The 26,639-nt window shown below is 38.0% G+C and overlaps 1 protein-coding gene across 8 annotated transcripts in view; it reads right to left on the bottom strand.

Moving 5' to 3' along the window:
• Positions 1 to 26,639, bottom strand: part of LOC150080016 (oxysterol-binding protein-related protein 8-like) — a 464,021-nt gene that overhangs the window by 133,016 nt on the left and 304,366 nt on the right. The gene's annotated exons all lie outside the window — the stretch shown is intronic.

The raw sequence follows: 26,639 nt of genomic DNA, 5'->3' as shown, positions 1-26,639 counted from the left end.
GATAAATAATCAAATAAATATAAAAGAAGGTTACAATAAAAATTCCATTAACAGAAATCTCAATGAAAACAGTCAAGCTCTCTCCAACAGATAAAGTATATAAAATGTTTCAAAACTTAATATAAAAAGTTTTCAGTTCCCTACTTTGTTTTTCAAAGCTTCTGCACAACTTTTATATAATTATTGGGAGTTAGAGATATTTTTCTACCAGGACTCACTACCAAAGCCTTTTGTCCTCTCAATCTCAGCTATGCCTTCATTATCTAAACTCAATACATGTCAGATGAATCAATTGGAATGCATTCAGAAATACTGATATTTCTAACCATTTAAACCAAAATTGGCAAAAATGTTGTTAATCTTTAATTGATAATTGTTATTAATTCTACTGTTATAATGAAGATTATGCATATGTTAATATGAGCATTATTACTATATTTCTTATTCTCTAGTCTTGTACTAATTGATTATTAGTACCAGTTTTGGAGTTTCTCCATTTGGTGAAAAACAAAATGGCATTAGATGTTGGATAAAAATCTGAAAAAAATTAAAACCCTGTAATGTTAAAGTAAAAAGCTATACAGTACTATACTTTTACAATTAATGCATAAATTCTTAATATTGTAAACAGACTGCTGATATTGTCTCTCTTCCCTTATTGGCTGGGCACTTTGGTCCTGCAACTTTTTTTTTTAACAAAGCATCAAATAATTTTAAAACTTTTTAAAGAAAGTAACTGTTCTCAAATATTTAAAGTGATAGAATCAGTTTGAAAGAAATTTTATATAGTCATTTTTAATCAGTAAAGGTAAATATATTAAAAGCAAATAACATAAAAAAAAGAATGGGAAAAGATTACATACAAAACCAATGGTAAATATTTTTTTAAATCTGGTTTTTTGAATGAAGAGACTGCTATTTTACTAGGATTACCATTTTACCCTCTCTCTTCAAGCCCAAAGACAATAGCTTCTACATAAAGAATAGGGAAAATAAAGATAGAAAATTGTATTTCTAGCAATGGAAGTGAATAATTATGAATTTATTATAAAACTAAGTATAATATTAATTAGATTTTAAAATAAAATTATTAGATTATATAGTTTTTTTTTATTATTATTTTGCAGCCAGCAGTTAATGGTTTTAATGCTGACAGCAGAACAAAGTTTGCCCTTCACAGCGAGTTGCCCTGGTATTGCTTCACTTTCAAACACAAATGAAATCAAATTGTTAATTTTGGTCCTGCATTTCTTTCAAAGATGAGACAATGGCTAAATAGCAAATTAAACTCTGTAGCAACATTACAATGTCAAAGGCTAAATAGCAAATTGGGCTACTAAATGTCTGAAAGTAGGGCTTCACCATGAAGACAGTTTGTTCTGCAGTGAGCATTAAGACCTCTACATTAACTAAGTAGTTTAAATCCTGCTTAAGAAAAAAATATATATTTTTAATATTTACATAAATTTGAAGTGTACATAAGTGTACACACAAAATGAAAAAAGTGCAGGCCTTCCTAACGCCACATAACTTCAACAAGGTTAAACAGCATTTTATATCCGACTTTTATAACCTAAATCCGGCTGTACAAAAATCGGACATATTTTCAATGTTTTTTTTTCCCTCCATTCCCCCGAAACGGCTATTTCAATTTGTTCTCTGTATAGCGCTGATGAATTAGTTCATGGAATTCAACTGTATTAAAATAAAGTTAAAGGATATTTATTAACTAAATGTTTCGAAAACTACTTGGCAACTTCGTATCTATGCAAATTTATTTCTGGCGACCAGCACTTTCACACAATTGCGTAAGAGTAATAAACTTCTTACTCACGATGGAGTCTGCTGGCTGCCAAACAAGTACACAATTAAATTTTTTTTTTAAAACAAATAAATACGACCGTACCTTCACTGCACGTAAAAACACAGAGTATAAATTTTCCGTGATATGTTGTACTACGACCAGTTCGTAATTTATTATTAGTCTCTCACTGGTCTTTAATAATTGCTGTTGACTGAGAAAGCGGCCTTTCTAAGGTTCACATGTTTGAACTTCTAACAGCATTACAGGTTAGGGTTAGGGCTTCACGAACAGGCGTCCCAAACATCAGTTATTCCGCTTTCGAAGTTAAAACAAAGAAATTCAACTGAGCAGGTGTTTACGGCAGTTTCTTCAGATTCCCTCAAGTTCAGCTCATTTCGAGCGGGTGTGTTTTTAAGTTCGGCTTCACACAATTTCTTTCGGAGTCCATTGCGACTACAGATTGGCGCTTTCAACAGACCAGGGTGCGAACCGCACGCACTGTCACGTGTCAGTTATATCGACAGCTAAATCGTTTTGTAGCCATAGTAAAAAAAAAAAAAAAAAAAACGAACTGCATGTACTCAGAATGATAAAAAAAAAAAAGAAACACCCCTCGCGTAAAAAAAAAGCAGCAAATGGCAACGTTATGTAACATATCAGTAAAAACTATTCACGACAAAATTCTATTGTTGCAATTAACTTTCATAACCCTAACCCAAAGCGTTATTTCCAATTAGGCATACTTGTTTACTGAGGTATCAAAAAAAAGAAAAACGGTACATTTATCAAACACTAACTTAAAAAACAAAATCACAGAAATGTATCAAGTTCACATAACGCAAGCCTGTTTTTTAAATACATATTTACAATTTGTTATATACCCAAAAGACATTTTATTCCAAAACAGTTCATGTCCTCCTTATTTAAATTTTAAAATGTGGCAACCATAGAACTTCAACTGACATTAAGTGCATTTATAATTGATTTAAACATAAATAAAAATTAAATCTTCATATTACTTTCAATTTTTACCACTTTCTAAAGAGAGAACTGTACCATCTTTGAACCTTATTGTGTTCCCTTGGATGTAAAAAAGCCACAGAAGGTTTACTTAGTGGTTCACAGCAATCTTTTTCCCAAGTGTGTATTAGGTTGTATTACCATTAGTACAGCCATATAAGTTGTTCAATAGATGTGCAGAGAAATTAGCCTTTAGCCAGTGGGTAGTTGATTGCTGGACCAAACTTTAGCATTGGCATTAGTAGAGGCATTTGATGCAAGAAAGCAAGCTTATGCAGCATCAGCCAAAAAAAAAAAAAACACCACTTCCACTTCACCCCTCTGTTCGTTCAAAATACCTGTCCAGCTGAGCCTTAAACTTATTTAGGCTATCAACCTCCACTACAAGGGATGGAAGTCTGTTCCACCAACCAACCACCCGCTGGCTAAAGGCAAATTTCCACACATCTATCCTACATCTGTCTTTCCTCAATTTGAATTTATGCCCTCTCAGGTGATTATTCTGAGCGAGAGGAAGAATCCCATCAGCATTGAGCATGCTCAAACCATTCAGGGCTTTATACACCTCTATCAGATCACCTCGCTGGTGCCTAGTCTCCAGACACTGTAATTTGCAAAACTTAAGCCTTTCTTCGTAAGAGACCCCTTTGTTCCATTCACTAATCTTGTTGCCCTTCTCTGTACTCGTTCCAGCAGCTCTACATCCTTCTTGAAATGAGGCCTCCAGACCTGTATACAGTACTCTAGGTGTGGCCTGACCATTGCCTTATACAAGGGAATAATCACCTCCTTATCCCTGCTAGAAAAATTCCTATATATCATTGACAATATACCATGAGCTACTCTTGCAGCATGTCTGCACTGCTCAGAGAACTTCACATCTGCCTGCAAAACCACCCCCAGGTCCCTTTCATTCTCTACCACTGTCAGTGTAGTACCACAGAGTTCATACGTTGCTCTGGGGTTGCTGATTCCCATGTGTAGTACTTTACATTTGTCAATGTTAAACTTCATTTGCCACCTCTCAGCCCAACCTTTCCAGATCCTGTTGCAGCAGCATAGTATCAGAGGTGTCCTTGACAACCCTGCCTACCTTTGTATCGTCTGCAAACTTCGACATTAAGCTTGATATACCATCATCAATATCATTTACAAATACAGAAAACAATAATGGACCCAACACTGAGCCCTGAGGGACTCCACTAATACCATTAGTCCACGACAAGCAGTGTCCATTGATTACCACTCTCTGTCTTCTCCCCCTCAGCCACCCCTCTATCCACAGCAGCAATTTGCCTCCAATGTCACACTGCTCCAATTTGTGCAGCAGTCTTCCATGTGCAACAGTATTAAAAGCCTTTCTAAGATCCAAGTATATAATATCAAAGTTATTCCCTGCATCCAGTTCCTTTGCATCATAGTATCCAATCAAATTGGTCAGGCAAGACTTCCCCTTAACAAAACCATGCTGTGTCCGAGCTATACTGAAGTCTATAACGGAACAGGACCAAGGTATGTCTGCCAGGGGCGAAGGTTGATGACGTTGTAGAGCGAATATCATCTTTTAAGGGCACAAAAGGTGATATAGTTGTACACGTTGGCACTAATGATATTAAGAGTAGGAGACCGGCAGAATTACTTAACAAGTACAGGTCACTGTTGAACAAAAGCCGAGAATTAGGGTTGAATTTGAAAGCGACTGCAATTCTGCCCAGACACGATAGGAGGGAGTATATGATGAGAGCCTTGTCGATCAATTCGGCCCTGGAAAGATTGTGCAAGGCTCAAGGGGTAGAATTTTTTTTCAGCCTGGACTGTACTTGTTAACAGGAGAGATTGCTTCTACAGGGATGGGATACACTTAAATAGAAAGGGTGCAAGAATATTTGCTGATGCTACTGAGGCAGTGTTAGGTGGGTCGGAAAACTGCTAGCTTGGGGGGAGACAAAGACCAATAGATTGACAGTAGCCACTGGCAGAGGTGAAAGAGATTCTTGCACTGCTTCTATTAGAATGAGCAGAAGCCTGAAAAACAAGATGCATGACATTTCAGAGACTGCTGGGAGCCATTGCGGTAAAAGTAAACACACGGGTTGTGTTAGGGTAGCTAAGAATAGAAACAGGTGCAGGTATACTTGCGTGTACACCAATGCTAGGAGTTTAGTAAATAAATTTGATGAATTTGAGGTATTGCTCAAAACATCAAAGGCAGATATTGTTGGGATATCAGAGACGTGGTGTCACACAGATATAAGGGATGCAGAACTGGAATTGGGGGAGTACAACGTCTACAGAAAGGATAGACAGGATAGGAAGGGGGGAGGGGTTATGCTATTAGTTAAGAAACACATAAAAACCAAGGAAGTGAAGCCAGTCAACATCGCTGGACAGTGCAGTGTTGAGTCAGTTTGGTGTGACATAAGCATTGGGAGATCAAAATTGAGAGTAGGAGTGCGCTATAGGCCTAATGTCTCTGATGAGTATAATAAGAAACTGTACAGGGAAATAGAGTGGGCCAGTAAATCAGAGAGTCTTATAATGTGAGATTTTAATTTCCCAGATATTGACTGGAATTTGGGGGCTGGTCACTCACACACTAGCAGGGCTTTTGTGGATTTATTGGATGATTGTTTTCTACATCAGCATGTTCGGGAGGCAACTAGAGGGAGTAATACTCTTGATTTCATTATCAGCAGTGATTCTTCATGCATTAAGAATCTGCAGATAAATGAACCACTAGGTGGCAGTGATCACAGTGTGCTGAAGTGGGATTTACTCAAAGAGGTAACTACCATTAGGGGTAAAGGGAAGGGTTATTGCCTCCGTAAAGGCGACTACGATGGACTGAGACAGTATTTAAATTCCATACAGTGGGACCAACTGATGATGTTACCAACAGCAAATTCAAAATGGGAAGCATGCAAAGAACTTATCTTGGAAGCTACTAGGCTTTACATACCAACTAAGAAATATTGTTCAAGGTTTAGGCCAAAATGGATGTCAGATGAACTAATGAGGCATATGGCAGAGAAGAAAAATGCATGGGATGCTTACAAATTAACACATGACACAGAAGCCTATGATAGATACAAGTTGATATGCAACCAAGTTACAAAGGAGGATAGGCAGGCGAAGGCAGATTACAAGAAATCCTTGGCAAGGGATGCAAAGAAAAACAGCAAAGAGTTCTTTACTTATGTAAACTCTAGAAGGAAGGGGATGAATCAGATTGGTCCACTTGATATTGATGGGTCAACTGTTGATGATCCTGCTCAGGTAGCTAACAAACTAAATGAATATTCTGCATCGACATTCACACATGAGGAGTTATTCAGCGAGGGGAAAGCCAGAGGTGTACTCAACTCTAGAAGTAAGCTACAGAATCTTGAAATAACTGGGAGTAAAGTGGAGGAGAAACTGTTGAAGATAAACACAAGAAAGGCACCCGGGGTGGATGGGATCTATCCCGTTATATTAAAGGAGGCAGCGAAGGAAGTAAGCAAACCCTTAGCCATAATTATGAGAGCTTCCTTGGACTCAGGGGAGGTACCCATAAACTGGAAATGTGCAAATGTGACCCCAATTCAGAAAGGAGGATCAAAGGCTGACTCAAGTAATTATAGACCTGTGAGCTTAACTTCTGTTCCAGGAAAATTAATGGAGGCACTCGTTAAAGAAGAACTGCAGGATCATTTAGACAAGACTTCAGTTATAGCTCGGACACAGCATGGTTTTGTTAAGGGGAAGTCTTGCCTGACCAATTTGTTTGGATACTATGATGCAGTGAAAAAAGAACTGGATGCAGGGAATAGCTTTGATATTATATACTTGGATCTTAGAAAAGCTTTTGATACTGTTGCACATGGAAGACTGCTACACAAATTGGAGCAGTGTGACATTGGAGGCAAATTGCTGCTGTGGATAAAGGGGTGGTTGAGGGGGAGAAGACAGAGAGTGGTAATCAATGGACACTGCTCATCGTGGACTAATGTTATTAGTGGAGTCCCTCAGGGCTCAGTGTTGGGTCCATTATTGTTTTCTGTATTTATAAATGATATTGATGATGGTATATCAAGCTTAATGTCCAAGTTTGCAGACGATACAAAGGTTGGCAGGGTTGTCAAGGACACTACAGACACTATGCTGCTGCAACAGGATCTGGAAAGGTTGAGCAGATGGGCTGAGAGGTGGCAAATGAAGTTTAACATTGACAAATGTAAAGTACTACACATGGGAAACAGCAACCCCAGAGCAACATATCAACTCTGTGGTACTACACTGACAGTGGTAGAGAATGAAAGGGACTTGGGGGTGGTTGTGCAGGCAGATATGAAGTTCTCTGAGCAGTGCAGACGGGCTGCAAGAATAGCTCATGGAGTATTGTCAGTGATATACAGGAATTTTTCCAGCAGGGATAAGGAGGTGATTATTCCCTTGTATAAGGCAATGGTCAGGCCACACCTAGAGTACTGTATACAGGTCTGGAGGCCTCATATCAAGAAGGATGTAGAGCTGCTGGAACGAGTACAGAGAAGGGCAACAAGATTAGTGAATGGAACAAAGGGGTGCTCTTAAGAAGAAAGGCTTAAGTTTTGCAAATTACAGTGTCTGGAGACTAGGCATCAGCGAGGTGATCTGATAGAGGTGTATAAAGCCTTGAATGGTTTGAGCATGCTCAATGCTGATGGGATTCTTCCTCTAGCTCAGAATAATCACCTAAGAGGGCATAAATTCAAATTGAGGAAAGACAGATGTAGGATAGACGTGCGGAAATTTGCCTTTAGCCAGCGGGTGGTTGGTTGGTGGAACAGACTTCCATCCCTTGTAGTGGAGGTTGATAGCCTAAATAAGTTTAAGGCTCAGCTGGACAGGTATTTTGAACGAACAGAGGGGTGAAGTGGAAGTGGGTTTTTTTTTTTTTTGGCTGATGCTGCAAAAGCTTGCTTTCTTGTATCAAATGCCTCTACTAATGCTAATGCTAAGTCTTGTCTAAATGATCCTGCAGTGCTTCTTTAACTAGTGCCTCCATTAATTTTCCTGGAACAGAAGTTAAACTCACAGGTCTATAATTACTTGTGTCAGCCTTTGATCCTCCTTTGTGAATTGGGGTCACATTTTCACATCTCCAGTCCGTGGGTACCTCCCCTGAGTCCAAGGAAGCTCTCATAATTATGGCTAAGGGTTTGCTTACTTCCTTTGCTGCCTCCTTTAATATAACTGGATAGATCCCATCCACCCCGGGTGCCTTTCTTGTGTTTATCTTCAACAATTTCTCCTCCACTTTACTCTCAGTTATTACAAGATTCTCTAGCTTACTGCTAGAGTTGAATACACCTCTGGCTTTCCCCTCGCTAAATAACTCCTCATGTGTGAATGTCGATGCAAAATATTCATTTAGTTTGTTAGCTACCTGAGCAGGATCATCAACAGTTGACCCATCGATATCAAATGGACCAATCTGATTCATCCCCTTCCTTCTAGAGTTTACATAAGTTAACAACTCTTTGCTGTTTTTCTTTGCATGCCTTGCCAAAGATTTCTCGTAATCTGCCTTCACCTGCCTAACCTCCTTTGTAACTTGGTTACAGATCAACTTGTATCTATCATAGGCTTCTGTGTCATGTGTTAATTTGTATGTATCCCATGCATGTTTCTTCTCTGCCACATGCCTCATCAGTTCATCTGACATCCATTTAGGCCGAAACCTTGAACAATATTTCTTAGTTGGTATGTAAAGCCTAGTAGCTTCCAAGATAAGTTCTTTGAATGCTTCCCATTTTGCATTTGCTGTTGGTAACATCATCAGTTGGTCCCACTGTATAGAATTTAAATACTGTCTCAGTCCATCGTAGTCACCTTTACGAAAGCAATAACCCTTCCCTTTACCCCTAATGGTAGTTACCTCTTTGAGTAAATCCCACTTCAGAACACTGTGATCACTGCCACCTAGTGGTTAATTTATCTGCAGATTCTTAATGCATGAAGAATCACTGCTGATAATCAAATCAAGAGTATTCCTCCCTCTAGTTGCCTCCCGAACAATCATCCAATAAATCCACAAAAGCCTTGCTAGTGTGCGAGTGACCAGCCCCCAAATTCCAGTCAATATCTGGGAAATTAAAATCTCCCATTATATGACTCTCTGATTTACTGGCCCACGATTTCCCTGTACAGTTTCTTATTATACTCATGAGAGTCATTAGGCCTATAGCACACTCCTACTCTCAATTTTGATCTCCCAATGCTTATGTCACACCAAACTGACTCGACACTGCACTGTCCAGCGATGCCCACCGGCTTCACTTCCTTGGATTTTATGTATTTCTTAACTAATAGCATAACCCCTCCTCCCTTCCTATCTAGTCTATCCTTTCTGTAGACATTGTACTCCCCAAATTCCAGTTCTGCATTCCTTATATCTGCGTGACACCACGTCTCTGAAATCCCAACAATATCTGCCTTTGATGTTTTGAGCAATACCTCAAATTCATCAAATTTATTTACTAAACTCCTAGCATTGGTGTACACGCAAGTATATATGCACCTATTTCTATTCTTAGCTACCCTAACACAACCCATGTGTTTACTTGTACTGCAATGACTCCCGGCAGTCTCTGAAATATCCTGCATCTTGTTTTTCAGGCTTCTGCTCATTCCAATAGAAGCAGTGCAAGAATCTCTTTCACCTCTGCCAGTGGCTACTGTTAATCTATTCGTCTTTGTCTCCCCCAAAGCTAGCAGTTTTCCAACCCACCTAACACTGCCTCGATAGCATCAGCAAATATTCTTGCACCCTTTCTATTTAAGTGTATCCCATCTCTCCTGTTAACAAGTACATAACCATAGCAATAGAATAAACATAACAATTTACATAACCATAGCAATAGAATAAACATAACAATTTACATAACCATAGCAAGAGAATAAACTAATTAAGCAAATAAATAATGTTATAAATAAAAAAACAAATCTTACTCCTATCCTTTCAAAGGAGGAGTTTCATTGCATCAAAAAAATTAGCCAAGAATAAAAACATCATTCAAAATGCTGATAAGGAAGACTCAATAGTATTAATAAACAAATCCAATTATGACAACGAACTGACAAACAAGTTACAAATACATACCAGAACTAGAAAAAAAATTCCACCATCAGATCAAAAAAGAATTAAAAAGATCACATTCCAAAGAAAAGATTATAAGCAATTTTCACATAGACCTCTTAAGCCCATACAACATGTTTGTCCTACATTTTTGGTGTCATTAAGTTACATAAACGTGAAAAACCATTACAGCCCATAGTTTCAAAAATATGTCAATAGCAAACTTGTAGTTGATTTACTAAAACCTATGTATATCTTAGTGCACTTGCATCATTAATACACAGCCAATTATAGATTAGCAAATATTTGCAATAGCGGCATTATTTAAGTTACATCTCATATCGTGAATACCTTCACGACGAGTTGCCATGACATTGCACTACTTCGAATAAGTAACGCTTCACCCGAAGGAGAAGACTGTTGTTACTTATTCTCAGTGGATACCACTACCCAGACTGCACCGTTTCAGGGCTATCTGGCCCTTCTTTAGTGGGTGGGTAGGTACCCAAGTGATGTAATGAATATTCACAATATGAGATGTAACTTAAACGATGCCGCTATTGCAAATATTTGCTAATCTATAATTGCTGTGTATTAATGATGCAAGTGCACTAAGATATACATAGTCTAACTCTTTCGCAGCTTGAGGCTTAAGCCATTAATGCATTAGAGTCCTTACTAAAACCTTTAATGAATTATTCCAAATATCAAATAAAAAAAAACAAAAAAAAAAAACACACCTATTTTTGTCAGTCAACAAAATAAAATTAGAACCCAATGACAAATTATATTCCTTTGATTTAAATTCACCACAGGCACTCTAATGTACAAATGACTTTCGTACAACTCACAAATATGTACAAAGCACAAAGCTGTTGTTATGTTTTGTCATAAGAATCAAATTTGAACCTTCATGATATTTTTCTAGCAGGTTTCTGGAAGTCACTACTATAAAACAAAAAAAATTAGCAGTTTCCAGTTTATTGGGCTTTTCTGTTAGTGCAATCTATTATAAATGGGTAGTAAACTCTATCTTATTGCATTTGCGACGATACCGATAGCTGGAATTCTGTGGAATTTTACATTATTATGGTGAAATGTGCTTCCCCTTCACTGAAATCTTCAATCATATAAAAAACAAAATTTTCAGAATCTTCTCTTCACTCCTATTCTTTGAGCTTCGTAAGTTTATCTCACTTGCACGTATCATGTTAGTTGCAATTTTCGCATGCTGTTCTTTGTTATTGATTGCTTATTTTCTTACTGTTTTAAATTTTATGACCAAAAAAAAAAAAAAATGTCAGTGAACAGAAATAAATTAATTACACTATTAATTAAGCTAAGTATGTAAGCATAAATTTATTTTTATTTTGCTAACCTGTGGGAAATATCCTTCCGATTTTCACACATTTAATTTTGTTAATTGGAGGAAGTGTAAATTTGTGTTCTATATCTTTACTTTTATAGACTGTGGATAATATTTCTCCTGTTTTCGGTTATTAGAATAGCCGTTTAATACAATTAAGTTCACAAATGTGATCACAATGACCGGTGCTTACTACATATCGTATAGCGAAAGATATTTTTTTTTGGAGATTCCACTGTAAAGTGATTTGTAATTCCATTGTAATTTGATCGTAGATTAAATTAAATTACGTATCGTATTTAGATTAAATTAGTTTTGAATAATACTGTACTGTACATTATTATTCATTGTATGTTTTCAGCCTCATTTAAATTGGTTACAAATCTTAAAATTCTGTACATGAAGTTTGTTGGAGGTTATAATCTCAGTGCTTTGTACTGTACTGTGCATGTACAGTGGATTCCGGTTATTTGGGCCACCGGTTAATCGGAGCAAATCTTAAAAAACAGAACCCAATCGAGAAAATAGCCAGAATCGAGAAAATAGCCCTTCGCTTAATTGGGACAAAATGCCGTTTAATCGGGGCAGGAGACCACAGCACTGGGGATCACCCTACGATTGTCTCCGACCGTACCTCATGGTTCAGTCCGATTTCTGGAGGTCTCAACCATAAAACAATAAGCAGTCACCTGTTTATTGGGCTTTTCTGTTAGCGCAATCTATTATAAATGGATAGTAAACTCCATCTTATTGAATTTGCAATAATACCGACAGATCGAATTCTGTGGGTTATTATGGTAAAATGTGTTTACACTTCAATGAAATCTTCAATCATATAAAAAAATTAATTTTCATAATCTTCTCTTCATTCCTATTTTTAAAGATTCGTAACTTGTTATTCCGTTCTCACTTGCACGTATCCTGTTACTTGCAATTTGTGTGTGCCGTGTTCTTTGTTATTGATTGCTTATCTTTTTACTGTTTTGAATTTTAACCCCCACCCACAAATGTCAGTGAACAGAAATGCCAACTAGTTAACACGTACATATTACAGTACGTATTAATTCCGATTTTCAAGTATCATTTAATTTTTTAATTGGTAAGGTAATAAAGGGTAAATTTGTGCTTAATATATCTTTACTTTTATAGCCGGTGGATAATATTCCTCCTATTTTCGCTAATTAGAATCGCTGTTTAATAGAACTAAAATTCAATCCACAAACGTGATCACAATGAACAGCGCTTACTACACATCATATAGTGAACGGTACTTTACTTGGGTGACTCCATCATAACGTGATTTGACTGTATAGTGAACCAATTGTAAAGCGGGGGTCCACTGTATTTTTAACTTTTTTTTACGTGAAACTTCGGATAATTGGGGCAGCCGCTTAATCGGGCCAAAATACACTAGTCCCAATGTGTCCCAATTAACCGGAATCAACTGTATTCTGTATCTACAAGGCAGAAGCTGGACTTGCGTACAAAATGGACTTAGGTACATGAAAAAAAACCGATTAAGTACACAAGTCGAGGACTGCCTGTATACACAAATGTACATCCTCAAAAAGCAATGAAGGCTACATAGGATTTGTTATGCAATGATCCCACAATAAAAACTGAACAAAATTATAAATCACTGACAAACTTACTAAACATACTGTTATTCGCCAATTATTTCACCCAAGAAGTTTTTAGCAACAAGTATTCTGGGTACCAATGGAAGGTTTCATAAGTGGACATCTCTATGAATTTTATTTTCTGGAAATTGTTATTATATTATTAGCCATATGGTGCAAGGAAGCATGAGGCTTATGCTGCACCAGCCAAAAAAAAAAAAAAAAAAAAAAAATTCTGAATTACCCTGAGAGAGAGAGAGAGAGAGATAGAAGAATCTCTCTCTCTCAGGATCTCTGGATGATGATATCCAGAGAATCACACCATTTCCAAGTACGCTTCGCATCCCTTAAATTTTATGGAAGAGGTACACAGATGATTGTCTGTGTATAGACAAATCAGACACCATAAATATAATCTTTAGTGAGTTGAATAGACAAATACACCTTACATTTTGAGGGTGCAGCTCTAAAAGGGTGTTCATAGGCCAGCCGCTAGTAAGGACACCAGACCGAACCTATTGGTAACTCTTTAGGAGGCTTCTGGATCGCTTAGTGTATAATCTTGCTACCTCTACTCTGCCAGACTGACTGGAGGGAGTCTGAGTAGCGTGTATGCAGGAAGCATAATCAAAGCCATGTTACGTCAAGGATCTGGGTATATTCTTACCATGAGTACGCCATATCCAAAAATTTCATTACTTCATACAGAATGTCCCCCCACATACTTTTTCTTACTATTGAATACACCATTAATTGTCAAACTAATAGAGTAAGCTTATCAGCGAAAAGATCTAAACCTCCCAAACACTTCCTAGTTCAGTTCATTTCACAAATATACGTCGTCTCAATTCTAATCTCAACGATGTCCATTTCCACTTACAGTCTGCCTAACCCAAGTACTTTTTCTGACAGAATCTCAGTTATCAGTTGACTCAACTACTGCTCATCTCAGTTGCCCAAATTATTTGCTGTATGATTCCTTTCGCCTCAGAGGCAGTACTTTGCGTATATGTCCATTCTGATATTCCCTGTCAGAGACTTGGTAATTTGGAAGCTCCTCTTTTCGATCTTCTCTGGCTTAAATTCTCTCTACCTCACTGTGTCAAATTATCTGTTGTCTCTACCGTTCTCCCAACTCCACTAATCACTTGGAACACTTTGATTTCTCTCTTTCAACTTTACTTTCTCCAGTCCAACTTCCCTAACAGTGAGGTAATTTTCCTTGGTGATTTTAATGTTCACAACTCCAGCTGGCTTCCATTTTCTAGTCACACCAACACAGTTGGTCGAGATGCTGCGGCTTTTGCAATTACTAATGACCTTGCACAGATTGTTCGTTTACCTACAAGAATACTGGATAATTATAACCATACAGCCAACACGATTCATCTTTTTCTCACAAACAACCCTACTAATTATGAAGGTTGAAGTGAGTGGTCCTTTAGGCACCTCAGATCACAACTTCGTGATTGTCTGTTCTTCAATGGAGCCTCATGGCTATTCCCAACCTCTTATTGTTTGGCATTACAAGAATGCAAAATGGGATGACCTGCGAGATTTCTTTTCTTCTTTTCGTTGGTCGAATTACTGTTTCAAAACTTCTGATGTCAACGTTTGCTCAGTCGTGTCAGTGAAATTATTCTTGTAGAAATGGAATCTTATTCCACACTCCACTGTTAATCTCGTCCTTTATCTAAACCTTGGTTTTCTAATAAATGTGCTAAAGCTGTTCAAGAGAAGAATTTTGCATATCGTAATTGGCTTGTTTCTAATTCTTAAGTTTCATTTTCTGCCTACACCAAAGCTCGCAACAATTGTAAAGCAGTTATTCATCAGTCCAAACTAGAGTTTGAACAGGCTAAGAGTAGAAAACTTGCTTCTTGCCCTAAGTGTAGCCGAACATTCTTGTCTCTTGCCAAAACTATTGGCCACAACTTTTGCCCATCTCTGCTCCCACCTCTGTCCAAACCAGATGGTTCTGTTGTCACTTCAGCCAAGGATAAAGCTGACCTGCTAGCATCCCATTTTTCTTCCAACTCATGTATTAATGATCTTGGTAAAACACCTCCCACCATTCCCAACACACTCCAATGCATCCTGTGGTATTCCATCAAAATGATTTCGACGAATCTTGATGCTAAGAAAGCTCTAGGTCCCAATGATATTTCTCCACTTCTTCTCAAAACCTGTGCTCCTGAACTTACTCCTGTTCTTTGCCACTTTTTTTCCCTTTCTTATTGCAAAGGTGTTTTTCCTTCTGCTGGGAAATTTGCTCATATCCAGCCAGTTCTTAAAGAGGGTGACAAACCTCCCATCCAATTATCGTCCCATTGCAATTACTTCTACTCTTTCTAAAGTAATGGAGAAATCAATTAACCACGAACTCTTAAACTACCTAGAAACCTTCTGTCTGATCAATGATCGCCAGTATGGATTCAGTCAGTGTCAATCCACTGGTGATATTCTGGCTTATGTTACCCATTTATGGACTAATTCAATGGAAAAGTTTGGTGAAACACAAGCAGTTGCTCTTGACATCTCAAAGGCTTTTGATCATGTTTGGCATAAAGGTCTTCTAAACAAGCTTCCATCTTATTGTTTGCCAACTGTTTTTTGTAATTGGTTATCCAGTTTTCTCTCTGATCGCTCACTGAGGGTGATGGTAGATGGCTCTCTGTCTTCTAACTTCTCCACTAATGCCGGTGTTCCCCAAGGTTCAGTTCTTTCCCCCACTCTTTTCCTCTTGTATATTAATGACCTTCTTCCATTGACTGGAAATCCTATCCATAGTTTTGCCGATGATAGCACATTGCATTCCACTTTCCATTTTGAGAAACCTTGCCCTGTTCAATCAGCTTCAACTTCTCGAAAATCTGCTGCCAATTCCTTAAATGCTGATCTTCAGGTAATTCTCCTGTGGGGCAAAGACAACTTAGTTGATTTAAATCCTTCTAAAACTCAGTCTTGTCTTATATCTCGCAAAAAGAATTCTTCTGCTCCTATGCTTATCTTTAGTGACACTCCGATTTCTAGACAAAATGATATCTCTTTTGGGATTACCCTAACTTCTAATCTCTCTTGGCACATGCACATTACAAATATTGCTTCCTCTGCATCTAAAAAACTTGGTTTTCTCTTTTGCTCTTGGTGTTACTTTTCTTCCAAACAGCTGTTCACTCTGTACAAATTTCAAATTTGCCCTACCATGGAATATTGTTCCCACATGTGGGGTGGTGCCCCCAAAACCTCTCTCAGGCTTCTTGATTCCATTCAGAAGAGGGCAGTTAGGTTAATTAATGATTCGTCTCTAACAGAGTCTCTCCACTCGCTCTCTCATAGACGTACTGTTTCTGCTGCATGCCTCTTTTACAGATATTTCCACGGGCACTGAATTGGCTTTATAATTCCCGCTCTCTCTTTCAAAACAGAACACGTGCTGCCACCAGCCAACATCCATTTACTGTCCAACTTCAAACTCACAGAACCAACTTTTCAACTTCCTCGTTTATTCATTCAACTGCCGTTTTCTGGAACAATCTTCCTTCATACGTATTTCCTGAAAATTACAGTCTAATGAAGTTCCAAGTCCAATGTCAACAAATATCTTCTTTTGTCTTCTCAACCTCCAACCCAAGCATGGTACTAAGTACTATAGGTTCTAATACCTCTCGTGTTTGGGGTTTACATAAAAAAAAAAAAAAAAAATTGGTCAGGCAAGATTTCCCCTCAACAAACCCATGCTGTGTCTGAACTATAACTGCAGTCTTGTTTAGATGATCCTGCATTGCTACTTTAACCAGTGACTCCATTACTTTCACCAGAACAGTTGTTAAACTAACAGGTTGAGATTACTGGAAAAATTCATTCTAAAGATGGATTGCTAGGTGGCTGCAAGGCAGAATGCAGAGGATTGTGGGTAATGGATATTCTTCAGAGTGTTGTAAAGTCAAAAAGTGGAGTCCCCAAGGATTGGTTCTTGGACCACTGTTGTTTCTGATTTTCATAAACAACTTCAGCGATTGGATAGAAGGCTTGGTGTCAAAATTTGCAGACAGCATAAAGACTGGTAGAGTAGTTAATGATCAGTACCAAACAGCAGTCCTTCAGGATGATTTGAACAAACTGCAAGAATGGTCAGAAAAGTGGCAGCTACATTTTAATGCAACAAAATGGAAGGCTGTACAATTGGAGAATAGTAACCCCAAAATAAATTACACGCTTGGTGTGTGTGTGTGTTGAATTTAAAACAGTATAGGAAGAAAGTGATCTGGGAGTTATAATATGCACAGATACGAAGAGATATGGAGGTCATAGTCCCACCATATAAGGCAATTGTATGACCACATTTGAAATACTGTGTTCAAGTTTGGGGATGTCATCTAAAAAAAGACAATGAGCGTCTTGAAAGGGTCTAAAGACGGGCACCTTAAATGGCGAGATTGGCAGGAAAATCATATCAGGAAAAACTCCGAATGTGGGGTACAGAGCTTGGCAACCAGGCACCTTAGAGGTGACCTGATTGAGGTTTTAAGGCTCAGAGAGGGATTAGTAAAATGAATGAAGGGGTCGTAAATTCAAATTTATAGGGCTGAAGTTTAGATTAGATGGTAGGAAATTTTCTTTTAGAGAGTTGTTGATTGCTAGAAAATATTCCCCTGCTGGTAGTTGAGGCTGACAGTTTAAATAAATTCAAAGGTCAACTGGATAGTTAACTGTGTGAGGAGTGAAGCAAATAATTTGTATTTTCTTATCTGTTTGGGGTTTTTTGTTTTCTTTTGCCAGTGGAGCAAAAGTCTGCAGCTTCTTTGCACTATATGGCTATTACTACTACTACTATTGTAATTGGCCTTTAAATATCCATAAATATCATTGAGAGAATTCTTTAATACAACAATCTCCTGCACGGATGAGCTGTTGCTCAGGTAGCACATTGTACAATAGTGTAGGTTAGTAATCATGATGACGATGATGCTGTGCCTCACATCATGAACTCTATAGTTTGAATTGATAAGGCTTGCCTGCTGCTTCTCTTCCATAAAGTGCAGTGTTGAGTCAGTTTGGTGTGACATAAGCATTGGGAGATCAAAATTGAGAGTAGGAGTGTGCTATAGGCCTAATGACTCTGATGAGTATAATAAGGAACTGTACAGGGAAATAGAGTGGGCCAGTAAATCAGAGAGTCATATAATGGGAGATTTTAATTTCCCAGATATTGACTGGAATTTGGGGGCTGGTTACTCACACACTAGCAGGGCTTTTGTGGATTTATTGGATGATTGTTTTCTACATCAGCATGTTCGGGAGGCTACTAGAGGGAGTAATACTCTTGATTTGATTATCAGCAGTGATTCTTCATGCATTAAGAATCTGCAGATAAATGAACCACTAGGTGGCAGTGATCACAGTGTGCTGAAGTGGGAGTTACTGAAAGAAGTAACTACCATTAGGGGTAAAGGGAAGGGTTATTGCTTCCGTAAAGGCGACTACGATGGACTGAGAGTATTTAAATTCTATACAGTGGGACCAACTGATGATGTTACCAACAGCAAATTCAAAATGGGAAGCATTCAAAGAACTTATCTTGGAAGCTACTAGGCTTTACATACCAACTAAGAAATATTGTTCAAGGTTTAGGCCAAAATGGATGTCAGATGAACTAATGAGGCATATGGCAGAGAAGAAAAATGCATGGGATACTTACAAATTAACACATGACACAGAAGCCTATGATAGATACAAGTTGATATGCAACCAAGTTACAAAGGAGGTTAGGCAGGCGAAGGCAGATTACGAGAAATCCTTGGCAAGGGATGCAAAGAAAAACAGCAAAGAGTTCTTTACTTATGTAAACTCTAGAAGGAAGGGGATGAATCAGATTGGTCCACTTGATATTGATGGGTCAACTGTTGATGATCCTGCTCAGGTAGCTAACAAACTAAATGAATATTTTGCATCGACATTCACACATGGAGTTATTCAGCAAGGGGAATGCCAGAGGTGTATTGAACTCTAGCAGTCAGCTACAGAATCTTGAAATAACTGGGAGTAAAGTGGAGGAGAAACTGTTGAAGATAAACACAAGAAAGGCACCCGGGGTGGATGGGATCTATCCAGTTATATTAAAGGAGGCAGCAAAGGAAGTAAGCAAACCCTTAGCCATAATTATGAGAGCTTCCTTGGACTCAGGGGAGGTACCCATAGACTGGAAATGTGCAAATGTGACCCCAATTCACAAAGGAGGATCAAAGGCTGACACAAGTAATTATAGACCTGTGAGCTTAACTTCTGTTCCAGGAAAATTAATGGAGGCACTGGTTAAAGAAGCACTGCAGTATCATTTAGACAAGACTTCAGTTATAGCTCAGACACAGCATGGTTTTGTTAAGGGGAAGTCTTGCCTGACCAACTTGATTGGATACTATGATGCAGTCACAAAAGAACTGGATGCAGGGAATAACTTTGATATTATATACTTGGATCTTAGAAAGGCTTTTGATACTGTTGCACATGGAAGACTGCTACACAAATTGGAGCAGTGTGACATTGGAGGCAAATTGCTGCTATGGATAAAGGGGTGGTTGAGGGGGAGAAGACAGAGTGGTAATCAATGGACACTGCTCATCGTGGACTAATGTTATTAGTGGAGTCCCTCAGGGCTCAGTGTTGGGTCCATTATTGTTTTCTGTATTTATAAATGATATTGATGATGGTATATCAAGCTTAATGTCCAAGTTTGCAGATGATACAAAGGTTGGCAGGGTTGTCAAGGACACTACTGACACTATGCTGCTGCAACAGGATCTGGAAAGGTTGAGCAGATGGGCTGAGAGGTGGCAAATGAAGTTTAACATTGACAAATGTAAAGTACTACACATGGGAAACAGCAACCCCAGAGCAACGTATCAACTCTGTGGTACTACACTGACAGTGGTAGAGAATGAAAGGGATTTGGGGGTGATTGTGCAGGCAGATATGAAGTTCTCTGAGCACTGCAGACGGGCTGCAAGAGTAGCTCATGGAGTATTGTCAATGATATACAGGAATTTTTCCAGCAGGGATAAGGAGTTGATTATTCCATTGTATAAGGCAATGGTCAGGCCACACCTAGAGTACTGTATACAGGTCTGGAGGCCTCATTTCAAGAGGGATGTAGAGCTGCTGGAGCGAGTACAGAGAAGGGCAACAAGATTAGTGAATGGAACAAAGGGGTGCTCTTATGAAGAAAGGCTTTTGCAAATTACAGTGTCTGGAGACTAGGCACCAGCGAGGTGATCTGATAGAGGTGTATAAAGCCTTGAATGGTTTAAGCATGCTCAATGCTGATGGGATTCTTCCTCTAGCTCAGAAAAATCACCTGAGAGGGCATAAATTCAAATTGAGGAAAGACAGATGTAGGATAGACGTGCGGAAATTTGCCTTTAGCCAGCGGGTGGTTGGTTGGCGGAACAGACTTCATCCCTTGTGGTGGAGGTTGATAGCCTAAATAAGTTTAAGGCTCAGCTGGACAGGTATTTTGAACGAACAGAGGGGTGAAGTGGAAGTGGGTTTTTTTTTTTTTTTTTTTTGGCTGATGCTGCATAAGCTTGCTTTCTTGCATCAAATGCCTCTACTAATGCTAATGCTAATAAAAATCCATGGCACAGCTGATTTCTATGTTTTCTGTAAACACTTGCAGTTACGGCTGGAATGGAAAGTAGCTCAAAAGTCATAGATACCCTTAATTTAATAATATTTAATAACAATCTCCCCTCAGAGCATCCTTATGGAGTGGACATGTATGATGTGCAAATATATTTTCAATTCACATGGGGGGGGGGGGGGTTATAGGGGAAATATTAGTAATTTATATACTTGTTAGCTTAAATTCCGTTCCAAAGAAAAAATGGAGTAGTTGGTTAAAGAAGTAATGCAGGACATCTAGGCAGCAATGCAGTTATACTGTACTCACAGCATGGATTTGTTAAGGAACAAATTATCTGACCAACATCACTGGATATTCAATGCTGATGGGATTCTTTCTCTTGCTCAGAATAATCGCCTGAGAGGGTATAAATTCAAATTGAGGAAAGACGGTTGTAGGATAGATGTGCGGAAGTTTGCCTTTAGCCAGTGGGTAGTTGTTTGCTGGAACAAGCTTCCATCTGTCATTGTAGAAGTTGATAGCTTAAATAGATTCAAGGCAGAACTAGACAAACATTTGGAGCGAGTGGATGGGTGAAATGAGAAGGGTGTGTGTGTTTTTTGGCTGATGCTATATAAGCTTGCTTTCTTGCATCATGTGCCCTTGCTAATGCTATATCATGACACAGTAACAAAGGAACTGAATACAAAAAAAAATTTGACATCACATATAAATTTTCAGAAAAGGGTGTTTTTTTGTTTTAATTTTAATGAAAAAACTCCACACACAAGAAGTATTAGAACTTATAGTACTTAGTAACATGCATGTGTTGGAGGTTGAGAAGATGAAAGAAGATATTTGTTGACTTTTGATTTGAAACTTCTGTAGATTGCAATTTTCAGGAAATACGTATGAAGGAAGGTTGTTCCAGAAAACGGAAGTCGAATGAATCAATGAGGAAGAAGAAAAGTTTGTTCTGTCAGTTTGAAGTTGGAGAGTGAAAGGATGTTGACTTGTTGTGGAATGTGTTTGGACTTACTTGAAAGAGCGGGAATTATAGAAGCCAATTCAGAAGAACAGTGCCCATGGAAGTACCTACAGAAAAGTCATGCAGCAGGAACAGAATGTCTATGAGACAGAGAGTGGAGAGACTGTTAGAGATGAGTCATTAATTAACCTAACTGCCATCTTTTGAATGGAATCTGGAAGCATGAGAGAGGTTTTGGGGTCACTGCCCCATACATGAGAAAACAATATTCCATGTTAGGAGTAAGATTTGTGATTTGTACAGAGTGAACAGCTGTTGGGAAGAAAAACTAATGCCAAGAGTGAAAGAGAAAACCCAGTTTTTCAGATGCAGAGGAAGCAATATTTGTAAAGTGCTTATGCTAAGAGAGATTAAAAGTCAGGGTAATCCCCAATAGAGATATATGATCTTGCCTATAAATTGGAGTGTCATTGAAGATAAGCATAGGAGCAGAAGAATCCTTTTTGCAAGATAAGACAGAACCGAGTTTTAGAAAGACTGAAATCAACTAAGTTATCTTTGCCCCACTGGAGCTGGTAGTGGATATTCAAGAAGATGAAGCTGTTTGAGCAGGGTATGATTTCTCAAACTGGAAGGTGAAATGCAGTGTGCTATCATCAGCAAACTTATGGATAGAATTTCTGGTCAGTGGAAGGAGGTCATAAATATACAAGAGGAGAAGAGTGGGAGAAAGAACTGAAACTTGGTAAACACCAGCATTAGTGGAGAAGTCAGAAGACACAGAGCAATCTACCATCATCTACAGTGAGCAGTCAGAGAGAAAACTGGATACCCAAGTACAAAAAAAAAAAACAGTTGGCAAACCATAAGATGGAAGCTTATTTAGAGGTTCTTGATGCCAAAGACAATAAAAATAACCCCACGGGCTCACATCTGGTGAGTATGGGTTTGGCACACCCAGGATCCTAAGCTGGATATCATAATTCTTCACCTTCTTGATGATTCACCTCTCTCTCCCAGGGTAACTCAAATTTTTTCGGCTTGTGCAGCATAAGCTTCAGGCTTCCTTGCACCATACAGCTAATAATAATAAAAGCTTTTGAAATGTCAAGAGAAACATCTTGAATTCCACCACACTTTTCCATTGAATTTGTCCGTAGATGGATAACACAGGACAGACACCACCAGTGGATTGATACTGACAGAATCTATACTGGCGATCGTTGATCAGATGGAAGGTTTCTAGATAGTTTAAGAGTTGGTGGTTAATTGTTTTCTGTATTTATTAATGATAGTGATGAAGTCACATTAGGCTTAATCTAACTTTGCAACTGATACAAAAGTTGGCAAAGTTTTTTCTTGAACCGAGAACTGGCTTTTAAAGTTCAATATTGACAAATGCAAGGTACTGCATATGGGGAGCATTAATTTCAGATTAATGAACCAGCTGTGTTACCATACTCAAAGCAATGGAGAATGAAAAAGACCTGAGGGTAATTGTGCAGTCAGATATGAAGTTTTCTGAGCAGTACAGACAGGTGAAAAAGACAGATCATGAGATTTTGCAAATGATATACAGGCTCGCCTCGATTAACGCGATTAATTCGTCCCGCGAGCGCATTGTGCAAAATGGAAACGCGTTAATCGAATATAATAATCAATAGGGAAAATTATAATTGGTTCTTGACCTTCTGGAATGTCCATAAAGAATTTTAAAAATACCTTTTAAATAACTTTTTAACTGTATACAATGTAAAAGATAATGAAAATAATTATGGAATTAAATGTTAATTGCATAAAACAGCGGTTCCGAAACTGCGCGCCACAGAATATTTTAAATTTTCCAGGGAAACACAGCGATACTCGCCATCTGTCGGACACTGCTCGAACTACTAGCTCGAGGTAGTTCACAGTTTCAGCATTTCTTATTAAGTTGTTTGGACCTAACTACTAAACAGAAATGTTAGGTATTTCTTTTGGTCTGGGTGCGCCTTGAAAAAATTACTGAGACACTAAGGGCACCGTGAACCGAGAAAGTTTGGGAACCTCTGACATAAAATACACAATGAAGAAATGACTGTTGCGGAAATATTTGAACAGTGTTGACTTTCTCTTTTCATCAATCAATTTCAGATAGCGGACAACAATCTTCCCTGGGCCCTGGCGAAATAAATATCGCAGAAAACCTCAAACCTTTTGTTTGAGGTTCTCTGCGATACGAAAGATTTCATCTAATTCTTTTACCATTATCTCCTTCGCGGTAACATTTTCATCTGGCTCATTTAAAAATTTGAATTTTTATGCAAGTGTGCATTGACTTTATTAACAGGAGACAAACAAGTAACATGTCTTCTTCCAATGGTTGATGGAACACACCGAGGCGGGCAGCAGGCAAACGTTTGTTTATTGACCGTTCGACACGCGGTAAGCTTAACGCGCGATTCAAATCTTTTTCAACTATTGCATAAAAAAAAAAAAAAACGCATTAACTGGAAATTTGCATCGTGTAAAGTGAAAAGTGGTACAATTTTTCAAATAGCGTTAACTGAAAATTGCGTTATGCGAGGCCTGGCTGTACATAAATTTTGCAATCAGGGTTAAGGAGGTGATTATACCATTGTACAAGGCAATGGTTAGTGCTCATTCTGAGTACTGCATGTGGAAGCCCCATGTTAGCAAGGATGTGGTGTAGAGAAGAGCAACTAGACTAGGCCTTGAATGGACTGAGCAAGCTCAATGTTGATGAAATCCTGACTCTTGACTCATAGTAACTGCAAATGAGCACACCAACCATATATGACCAAAACTTTATTAAAATAAAACGGAATAAAATTTGATGTAAAAATAAAATAAACTGACAACCATAGAGTTAAAAGCAACAAAAATATAGATAAAATTAAAATACAGGAACTCTTTTTCTGATTGGGTTGCTTTGAATGGTTTTTACATAGCGCGGACTTGACGTCATGAATATCTTTTTTATTTTTGTGAATTGGACTTTTCCCCGTTTGAATTAACTTTCATTGTACAAAGTATATTAGTCTACCATTTATTTTTATGTTTTGTACAACCTTTGCTCTGTTATACTTTAACTGGGCGAATGCCTGTTGTGTATATTATATATGTTAAAAATAAAATAAAAAACTCCAACTTACATAATACTCGACTTTACGTAAGTTTTTGCCAGCCAATGAAAACTTAAAAATAACATGGAAACTTATTTTGCCTCCTGTAGGAATAAATGGAGGTATCGTGAAAATATTATAATGTGAACCAAATATAATACTGTAATGGGAACACTTTTTTTTTTTTTTTTTTTTTTTGGGTAATTCGTTCCAAGTCTTTGAAAGCTAAATTTTGCTATATTACTAAGCTATTTATCTCTCTAAAAGGTCATATTTATAATGGAAATTGCACTACCCTTTCATCATTATCATACATTCCCGTTATAAGAATCAATTTTGAACGCCTTTGTGATATTTTTCTAAAGCACATTTCTGGAGGTCACAACCAAAAAACAATTTGCACTTTCCAGTTTATTAGGCTTTTCTGTTAGTCCAATCTATTATAAACAGGTAGTGAACTCTATCTTATTGCATCTGCAATAATTCCGATAAGTGGAATTCTGTGAGTTTTTACGTTACGGTGTTATGGTGAAATGTGTTCCCCGTCACTGAAATATTCAATCATAAAAATCAAATCTTCAGAAACTTCTCTTCATTCCTATTTACACATTACAATGATGAAAGGAAAGGGACCAATGGAAAGTGCAAGTGGTGGCAGTGCTAGAAAATGAAACAAAATTGATTTAGAAATGAAGATGAAAATGATTAAAAAGTATTAAGCAGGACAAAGTTTGTCATCTATTGCAAGAGAATTAGGTCTCGCTGCTTCAACAGTGAATACTATTTTAAAGGACAGTGTGCGTATAAAAGAACACGTCAAAGGATCAATGCACTTAAGATCAACAGTAATCTTAACAAAACAGCATTCAGATGCTATATCGAAGATGGAACCAGCTGTTAATAATATGGATCGAAAATCAGATTCCGAAGCGAGTGCCCCTGAGTCTAATGACCATTCAAGCAAAAGCAACAAGTATTTATAAAGACATTAAGGATAAGTATGGTGAACCCCAACCCAAGTTCATGGTAAGCAACGGGTGGTTTAATAGATTCAAGCATGGCGCTGGTTTCCGCAATGTTAAAGTATGCGGTGAAGTCGCCAGTGCCGATTCTGCAGCTGCAGAGAAATTGTGATATGTTGGAAAAAATTATTGATGGAGCTATTCAACACAGCAAATTTTTAACGTTGATGAGACTGCTCTGTATTGGAAAAAATGCCGGATCGAAGATACAATGCCAGGTTTCAAGGCATCAAAAAATAGGGCCACACTCCTGCTTTGGGCTAATGCAGCAGGAGATTACAGATTAAAACCACTGCTTGTGTACCATTCTGAAAATCCTTGTGCATTTAAGGGCATCAATAAAGCCACCCTACCTATGCATTTCCGATCGAACCAGAGAGCATGGATAACAATCTCTTTGAGGATTGGTTTAAATGCTGCTTCATTCCTGAGGTTGAAAAATATTGTAGAGACAATGACGTTCCTTTCAAGATTTTGCTTCTATTAGATATTAGATGCTCCCAGACATCCTACGCATCTAGATTTCAATTCGAATGCGAGAGTCATATTTCTGTCGCCAAACACGACTTCATTCATCCAACCTATGGATCAGGGTGTTATTTCGAATTTAAAAGCATACTATTTACGCTAAACATTTGTTCAGGCATTGTTAGCAGTAGACTGAGAAAAATTTTACGTTAAGAGACTTTTAGAAATCTTACAATATTTACCATGCCAACTTAAACATTAATAAGGCCTGGGCAGAAATTACTAAAAGTTTTTTAAATGGTGCATTGAAGAAAATATATGACCATGGTAAAAAAATATGCCCATGGCACGTAAAAGGCTTCGAAGAATTTGAAGGATTTGAAAAAGACGAATCATATGAAGAGGTTACAGATAAGATTGTAAAGGTTGCAGAGCTACCTCAGTTAGAAGTTGATGCCAAGGACGTGGAGGGGTTAATAGAGGAAGAAGAGTAGGAATTATGTA

Source organism: Mastigoproctus giganteus, chromosome 10, assembly GCF_048544385.1.
Source record: "Mastigoproctus giganteus isolate SK-2022 chromosome 10, ASM4854438v1, whole genome shotgun sequence".
Lineage (NCBI taxonomy): Eukaryota > Metazoa > Arthropoda > Arachnida > Uropygi > Thelyphonidae > Mastigoproctus > Mastigoproctus giganteus.
Note: the sequence above shows the minus strand (reverse complement) of the source record. Positions and strands in the feature narration are given on the sequence as shown.